Here is an 8,994-nt window from a genome sequence, read left to right as displayed (position 1 = left end):
GCTTTTGACTGCACCCTTTCCTAAAAATAATCCAAGTCCTGATAAGGTAATAAAGACCATCTCGCATATATTTTTTTTCACTTACTGTTTGCTTCTTAAGGTCATAAAATCATGTAATTGTTGAAGTTGGAAAAGACCTTTCAGATCATCAAATCCAACCATCCACCTTATTCTACAAGTCCATTGCTAAACTATGTCCCTTAGCACCAAGTCTGTATGTCTTGTATATACCTCCTTGGATGGTAACTCCACCACTTCCGCAGGCAGCCTGCTCATAAGTTCATAAGTTCATAAGTTCATAAGGTTGGAAAGGACCTATAAGATCATCTAGTCCAACCATCCTCCTATCACCCAACTACTAAATTAAGTCCTTTAGCACCTCATCTAAACGCTTCTTGAACAGCGCTAGGGATGGTGCCTCAACTACCTCCCTAGGCAGGCCATTCCAGTGCCTGACCACTCTTTCAGAAAAAAAATGCTTCCTCAGGTCTAATCTAAATCTTCCCCGGCGCAACTTGTGGCCATTCCCTCTCGTCCTGTCGTTATTTATCAGGGAGAAGAGGCCCACCCCCTCCTCACCACAACCCCCCTTCAGGAAGTGGTAGAGTGCAATAAGGTCTCCTCTGAGCCTCCTCTTCTCCAGACTAAACAATCCCAGCTCCCTCAGCCGCTCCTCATAAGACTTGTGCTCCAGACCCCTCACCAGTTTTGTTGCCCTTCTCTGAACACGCTCCAGGGCCTCAATGTCCTTCTTATAGTGAGGGGCCCAAAACTGAACACAGTACTCGAGGTGCGGCCGTACCAGAGCTGAGTACAGGGGGATGATCACCTCCCTGCTCCTGCTGGCTACACTATTTCTAATACAGGCCAGGATGCTGTTGGCCTTTTTGGCCACCTGGGCACACTGCTGGCTCATGTTGAGCCGAGCATCAACCAACACCCCCAGGTCCTTTTCCTCTCTACATTCTTCAAGCCATTCTGCCCCAAGCCTATAGCATTGCAATGTTCCAATGCCTGATCACCTCTTCCGTGAATAAATTACTCCTGATATCACAAATTAAGCTCCATTTGTACAACCTGAGCATTTCCTTGCATCCTATCAGTTGCAATGTAAGGAAAGACATGGATATCCTCTTCACTACAACCTCCTCTCCAGAAGTCCATAGAATCATAGAATAAATTGGGCTGGAAGGGACCTCAAGTATCATCAAGTTCCAGCCCCCCCTGCCACAGGTAGGGCAGCCAGCCACTAGATCAAGTACTAGATCAGATTACCCAGGGCCCCATCCAATCTGGCCTTAAACCTCTCTTAGGACGGAGCATATACAACCTCACTGGGCATATTGTTCCAGCACCTACCCACTCACTCAGTAAAAAACTTCCCCCTGACATCTAATCTAAATATCCTTTTCTTTAGTTTAAAACGATTCCCCCTTTTCTGATCTCCATCTACTTGTGTAAACAGTTGATTTCCCTCATGTTTATAAACTGTCCTTAAATATTGGTAAGCTGCAGTGAGGTCTTATGGAGCCTTCTCTTTTCCAGGCTGAACAAGCCCAGCTCCATCAGCCTTTCTTCACAGGACAGGTGCTCCAGCTCTTGGATCACATTTGTGGCCCTCCTCTGTACACTCTCCTAAAGCTCCACAGCTTTCCTGTGTTGAAGGCACCAGAATTTGAAAGAGTACTCCAGCTGGGGCCTCATGAGAGAACAATAGAGAGGGACAATCACCTCTACTGTAGAGAGCAAAGAGGTTTTCTCTTTGCTTCTTCAGACTAAACAGCCCCAGTTCCCTCAGTTGCTCCTCATAACTCCTGTTTTCCAGTCCCTTACCAGCTTTCTTGCTCATGTCTGGGCACACTCAAGCTAATTGATAACTGTTCTTCTTGTAATGAGGTGCCAAACTGAACACAATATTCGAGGCATGGTCTCACCACTGCATTTATACAAGAGGACAATCACTTCCCTAGTCCTGCTGACTATGATATTTCTGATACAAGTAAAGGTGCCATTGGTCTTCTTGGTCACCTGGGCACACTGCTGGCTCATGTTCAGGAAAAGAAACAGTACAGTAGAATTAATGCATGAGGGTAGTGATCAACACAGAAATGGTAGAGTGGACTATAGCTTCTCTAAGACAAAGCACATTTACTTGTAGTATGTGCTGAATAATAAATAAATAATTAAAATCAGGAATAATCTTATAAAAAGAAAAGGGCCACAACTGATTTAGCAAGTTGTTTTCCACGGATGATTTTCCTGTCCCTACACCGACAACAGGAAAATAATCTGCCTGGTTTCAAGTAGGGATTTGCTGTCCTGTCCTCAGATAATCTTTGAGAGCTGAGATAGCAGGATTTTACGCATACAAACACAGCACATTTGAAAAATATTAACTGAAGCTGGGAATAAATTATGCTCTAATGGATGTCTCAGATCTGCTTAACAATGAGAAAAGCTGAAGCAGATACTTTCCAAGGGAAATGTATACAACTGGACTATTCCAGGCTTTCATGACTTGATCTTTAAAACTGGCCAAGAAGAGTTTAAATTTCATTTACTTAAACAGATTACAAAAGGAACACGTCTCACTACTCTACCCCTTTGTCAGACAGATTCCAGAGCTGAGGATTAGCTAACAGCTCGGTTTTGCAGCATGTATACACGTACTACCTCACATCTGAAAGGGGAATTTGGTCAGTTTGTGAGACAAAGAGAAACACAGGTTGCTCCAAGTTCTCTCTTTGTGTCAGCCTCTAGGGGCAAAGCAATACAGTGCAGTGGGACAGAATGTTAGGAAAAAACTTTTTAAGTGTTGGTTTCCACTTCTCACTACACAACTTGAAAAAAAAATCTCTTTCTCCTTCTGCTTTTTAGTGCAGAAGCAGACAAACACGGCTTCTGTAACACGAATGACAGTAATGTAAGTACTAATGGCATGAATCTTATAAATGCATTAGTAACAAAACCCTACAGACAAGGGACTGAGCCCATGTGCCAGCACAAACTCTGGCACAGAGCCCTCAGACAGGCTGTCTGTCTGGGGAGGAAGTGGGAGTAAGCAGCTCCAACCTTCCCACAGCCATAGCTACCAGAGGAAACCAGCACTGCTTCAAAACCAAATGATGTTAGTTGAAGAGAACTGTGCCACCAGTGTGCAGCAACTCAGCTCAATTTGCCAGCAGCCATTCCTGTCACAGTTCCTCTGGGGGTGTGGCCCAGGACTTAGAGCTGCACCACCTTCACTATCCTTACCAGTCTGTACAATACAGTGATGGAGACATAAAAACTGCAAGGCTTGTCCAGGCTAAGTTGTGTGCTGAAGATGTATCTCAAGATTACTACTTGCCTTGCTTTTGGACAGATTGCTCCCTGCAGTTCTCCATAGCCATGCAGAGATCTTTTTGGACCACTCACCTTCAAGTAATAGAATCATCGAATCATATAATCATAGGGGTTGGAGGGGACCTCAAGAGATCATCGAGTCCAACCCTCCTGCCAAAGCAGGCTCCCTACACCAGGTCACACAGGTAGGCGTCCAGGCGGGTCTTGAATATTTCCAGAGAAGGAGACTCCACAACCCCCCTGTGCAGCTGTGCCAGTGCTCCGTCACCCTCACTGTAAAGAAGTTCTTGTGCACATTCGTGTAGAACCTCCTGTGCTGCAGTTTCTGTCCATTCCCCCTTGTCCTGTCTCCACACACTGCTGAAAAGAGTCTGGCCTCGCCACTTTGTCCTCCACACCTCAGGTATTTATAAACCTGGATCAGGTCCCCTCTCAGTCTTTTTTTCTCAAGGCTAACGAAACCCAGTTCACTTAGCCTTTCTTCATAGGGGAGAACCTCCAGGCCCTTCACCACCGTTGTGGCCCTGTGCTGGACTCTTTCCAAGAGATCCCTGTCTTTTTTATACTGGGGAGTACTGGACACAGTACTCCAGATGAGGCCTCACCAGGACAGAGTAGAGGGGGAGGATCACCTCCCTTGACCTGCTGGCCATGCTCTTTTTAATGCATCCCAGAATGCCATTGGCCCTCCTGGCCATAAGAGCACTCTGCTGGCTCATGGTCAACCTGTCGTCCACCAGGACACCCAGGTCCCTCTCTACAGAGCTCCTCTCCAGCAGGTCACCCGCCAGCCTGTACTGGTGCATGCAATTATACCTCCCTAGGCGTAAGACTCTACACTTGCTTTTGTTAAATTTCATCCGGTTTCTGACTGCCCAGCTCTCCAGGTCTTGCTGAATGGCAGCACAGCCTTCAGGTGTGTCAGCCAATCCTCCCAACTTTGTATAATCAGCAAACTTGCTGAGGGTGGTCACTGTCCCCTCATCAAGGTCATTAACTTCTGAATGTTTCAAAGCAACAGATTCCCTCCAATTGCATCTGAAAACTCTAGAGTAACTGTAATTGGGCTTTAATTAAAGTTAAAGCATCTTTTAGTTGAAAATTTTATCTATTTCTGTGGTTTTCTAGTGGATACTGCTTTGGCCATAGTGTTTATTTGGCTGCATAACATTATTTTTACTTCAGCGAGTAGAATTTGTGTTTTTGGGGTTTTTCTTTTTTCTTTTCTCTTTTTTTATGTCAGGGACTTGCTGGTTACATTTGGACTTTGATTTTGCAGTTTTGAGTGGATTTCTAAGAAGAGAAATTCACTGCTAAGTGATGAGATCAGTACAAGGGCTGCTCTGAAAGTAGTGTCTCCAAGTTTATTATGTTGGCCCAAGATGTCAGAAGCAAATGGTAGTATGACAGTAGAGATTGAACTTTCCCACTAATATTCTGTTACATTTTGTTGCCGTGGGACAGATGGCAGCAGACAAGATGACATCTGACGTGGAAGCACATACAAAACAAAGGTGTGTCATTGAATTCCTCCAGGTGGAAAAAATGGTACTCATTGGCATTCACTACTGCTTGCTTGCTAAACATTTATGGAGACCAAACAGTGGATGAGAGCACAGTGAGGCACTGGGTGGTACATTTCAGTAGTGACAATGGTGACAGTGGGTGTAGATATTTACAAGTGCAGCACACCAGCTCTTTTCATCACTGGTGAAAACGCATGGCTAGTTTTGGTGGCTACGCTGAAAAATAGTGTTTTGTAGCTGAGAATTTGCTCTATCAAATAGTGGCATTGTGCTCTTTATATCCATTGTTGCTTCTGTAGAAAAAAATAGGAGGCATTACTGTCAGAGTAACCCGTGTACAAGGTGAGAACATTACTCACATTTCCAGACTGTGCTGAAGAACTCATTCGTCAATATAGTAGGCAAGATCAGATGCCTCACAGTGCTGATATCCAATGTTTTTTCATGAGGCAAGAGTAGTTTTCCAGAAGATCTTCCTGACAAAATGTAATAGTAGTGATGGTAGTTGCAATGATCAAGAGGTCAAAAAAATAGAAGTCTTGTTTCTTATTGACATTAATGATATCATATATATCAATACTTAGTCCAAGACAGTTCCTCTTCACTCAGTGCTGCCAGGCAAGTCAGTGCTTTGGGTACCTGTGATTTAAAGCAATATTTGAGGTCTACGTGCAGAAATACACCTTGATACCTTATAGTTGACATTCTCTGTACAAATGGAGTGCAACAGGTATAGTTACCTGCTGTCCTTTGTAGATAAGAATTATCTCACTGATGCATACAATTGTTCTGTTTGCATATGTGGTAATTACATGCACTTGTTTCCTTCTAGGCCTTCCATTACTCTTCTCAATGAGTGTGGCGATAAAATGCCAACAGTGCAGTTACAGAGTTGAAGGTCTGCTCTTTATTTAATCACCAGAAAGCAAGGACAATGCCTTCTTATACTGCCTTGCCATTAATTTGTTACTGAGAGGTTAGCTACCATGCATTTACTGGTAGCTGGGCAAAAGCACATGCACAGTCAGCTACTGCCATGTTAAATTAGAGGTTGCAAATGCAACCTCTAATTTTAGTTTGCTTTGTGGTAACTTGCTCCTGGGCACGTACTCTTCACATTAACCCTAAATTAACACAGCTGAGAAATATTTTTTTCACAGGTAACCAAGGAGTCACAAATAAACTCTGGATCCTTTACTGTTACAGCTTGGAGTTTTGTAATTTAACTTCTAATAAGGCTGATGAAGTCAAGAACTCTGGGGAGCTGTCATCTTTAACTCCAAGTGTCTTTTCCACAGCTCCTTTCCAAATATTCAGGGAGCTGAAAGTTGTTTTAATCATACTAGTCCTGCTGAATCTGTTAAAACTCAGACTAATATGATGTCAGCTGCAAGCCCAGCAGGGCACTTTCAGATCAGATTTCTTTAAATTATAAAAACACACTCTTTACAAGGAGCAGCAGACCTTTAATGTCAACATTTTATAATCCAGGTTGTAGTAGGTTATTTCACCCTGTACTTAGAATAACAATCTCAGCTTGATTGGCCTAACACTACCATGCAGATGTCTGATGTGGAAAATTCATCAGAAACATTAAGCAGCATAATTAAAACACATTATGACTTATTGACCAAGACCAATATTGCCGTTTACATTCAGTATTTTATGAAGTACATTATTTTGTGTTATAATTTTAATTATAGATATTTAGCTTAGTCCCTTCACATTTTTTTTTTCAGTGTGCAGCATAGACTCTAGCCACTTTGGGCATTTGTGCTTTAGTAAAAGATACTCATAACCAGACACGGTAAAATAAATAAATAAATGAATAAGATACATCTTAAAGGTCCAAAACAGAAAGAAAAGCAGAGGGAATCAAACAGGTCCTCAGCTGGTGTACACTGCGTTGTGTTTCATCTTTAATTACAGACCTGGCACCCACTGAACACTTCTGAGAGATGCTTTGCAGAATCTGGTGTGCAAGATCAGCTCAGTTTGGTCAGTTGATCGCAAGGGATAAGATTTAACAGAGCAGATAATCCCTTCAGTTCTGCACTCCACAGGAGTGAATCCTTATGCTCTTTTTGCTAAGCAGAATATTAGTCTGATGTTTGATCTGACAGTTGGCAATGTCACTATTATTTCTGCTCACTCCAATCTTAACAGACTGAACCAAAATACAGTAGGAAGCCAAAAGAAATATAAAATCTTTGTAGTGGAAGGCCAGCTTCTGACACTTTCACTACTTCACTCTGCTTACAGGTTCTGGTATTGACACTAACGCTGTATTTGAAATAAGAACGTCAAATGGAGGTCCCCCAGTGATGGTATCAAATAGGAAAGTAAGACCCTCAGTGCTTAAACACACACTTCAATATAAACCTTTCTTTTTCTCTGCCTAAAAAGATAAATTAAAGAAGCTCAACAAGAATAACATAATATGAACTGCACCTGGGCAGATGAATCCAGCAGCTGTATTTGTTTCCTGCAGAATTAAGTAGATCTGGTCTTCTCTTCAGATATGGGACTAATAAATTTTACATAAAAACGTTACAAGCTTTGAATGTAACCAGATAGGTATTGCCTAGGCTGTAGTCAGGTTCTCCACGTAGGGCTGAATTATCATCCTTCATGAGAACAGCAACAAAGGAGAAGCACGTTTCTGAAATCACTCCTTTTATCTTATCAATTCCATGTCCTTCTATTGCAGCCTTTGTCTCAACAAGCTCAAGATCGTGTCCTTCTCCATGGCAAATTAAAACACTGCCTTTGAAAGGCTGCCAAATTTGCTTCAACAGTGAAGCATGAGCTCTTTGCAGAATTAACATCGCATCATAACATCACATAACAAAGTGTCCATAGTTCAAAATATATCTTCATGTTATTAACATAATAATTCTACAGGCGTAGCAAAAGACTGCTTTCCAATCAGTTCCTATAACCTGTAACCTCTGACATTGTAATGCCAGCCTGTGGAATTTACCAAGTTCCTTTCTACAGCACTGGGCACAACCATTCATTCTCTTTATTCCAGCTTCCTTCTCATCCAGCTGCAACTCATTTTGATTTCTCTGCTGACTCAACCACATGCCACAGATGACTTGGAAATAAAAGTCAAATTTCAAGGCATGCTATATATATCTTGAGTTGGAGGTACACAGAAGGTTCAGAAACGTGCACGTTTTGCCCTATGTGTCCTACATTACTAGCTAGAAAAAGATGAGAGTTTCATTTTATTTTTTGATTTAAGTTAGTAAAGACAACAGGGGCATTGAGTGCAAGAGAATCTTTAGGTGGAGTAACCAAACTTAGACAGAAATGGGACTAGTTCTGCATTTGTCGTGTGGCTGGTAGAGCAAATGATTCTGGAGAATTAATGCTTCATTACCTAAAAGCCCTCTAACTAATGCAACTGTAATAAACAATGGCCTGCTAGGATGCCTAGCAATAGTGGTGAGAGTTGTAACAAGCATTTAGTGCACTTGGGTGTATAAAGTAGTACTCAGCTAGGAATGATTTGAATGTTATAAGTCTCATAGGAGCCAGTGGTTCAATTTGATTTCACAGACAAGTAGCATTAGATCCTATAAATATTAAATCTACATAATATTGCTGGTGTTGCTTACTGTAGCATTTTAAGAACACAGACTTCTGTCATGTATCTTTCCTGAGGGCAAACTGCCCTCTCTCTTACTGAGGAGCAAACTGTTACTCTAATTAAAATGCAAGTCTCTCTCTCATTATTCAGGAGGCCATCAGACTCTGCATATCTCACAACAGTTTCATAAGGTACAACCTGCAATTTTCTTTCTCCCCCAAAGACCTATACTTCTAAACAATTAGAATATTTGTTAGTGAACAGCTGTCAACACTGTAACTACGAAAAGCACATTGAAGTTTTAAAGGACTACTTTGCACAGAAGCTACAATTTAAGGACAGCCAGGCAGATTTTCTTCCTATAGGACATCTGAAATATGCTGAACATTGCCCAGTAGGACTGAATTTCCTTCACATCTACAGAAGACAGTGCAGCATAGTTTCAACCTCTTGAAAAAGAAGAGCATAATTCATAGGAGATCTTATTGGGAGGGTAGGAAATGGAGAAATGGGACACCTCAGTGT

The sequence above is a fragment of the Cyrtonyx montezumae genome, unplaced genomic scaffold (genome assembly GCF_038088225.1).
Source record: "Cyrtonyx montezumae isolate F1298 unplaced genomic scaffold, pur_monq_1.0 scaffold_8, whole genome shotgun sequence".
In the NCBI taxonomy this organism is placed as follows: domain Eukaryota; kingdom Metazoa; phylum Chordata; class Aves; order Galliformes; family Odontophoridae; genus Cyrtonyx; species Cyrtonyx montezumae.
This window is presented reverse-complemented; position numbering follows the sequence as displayed.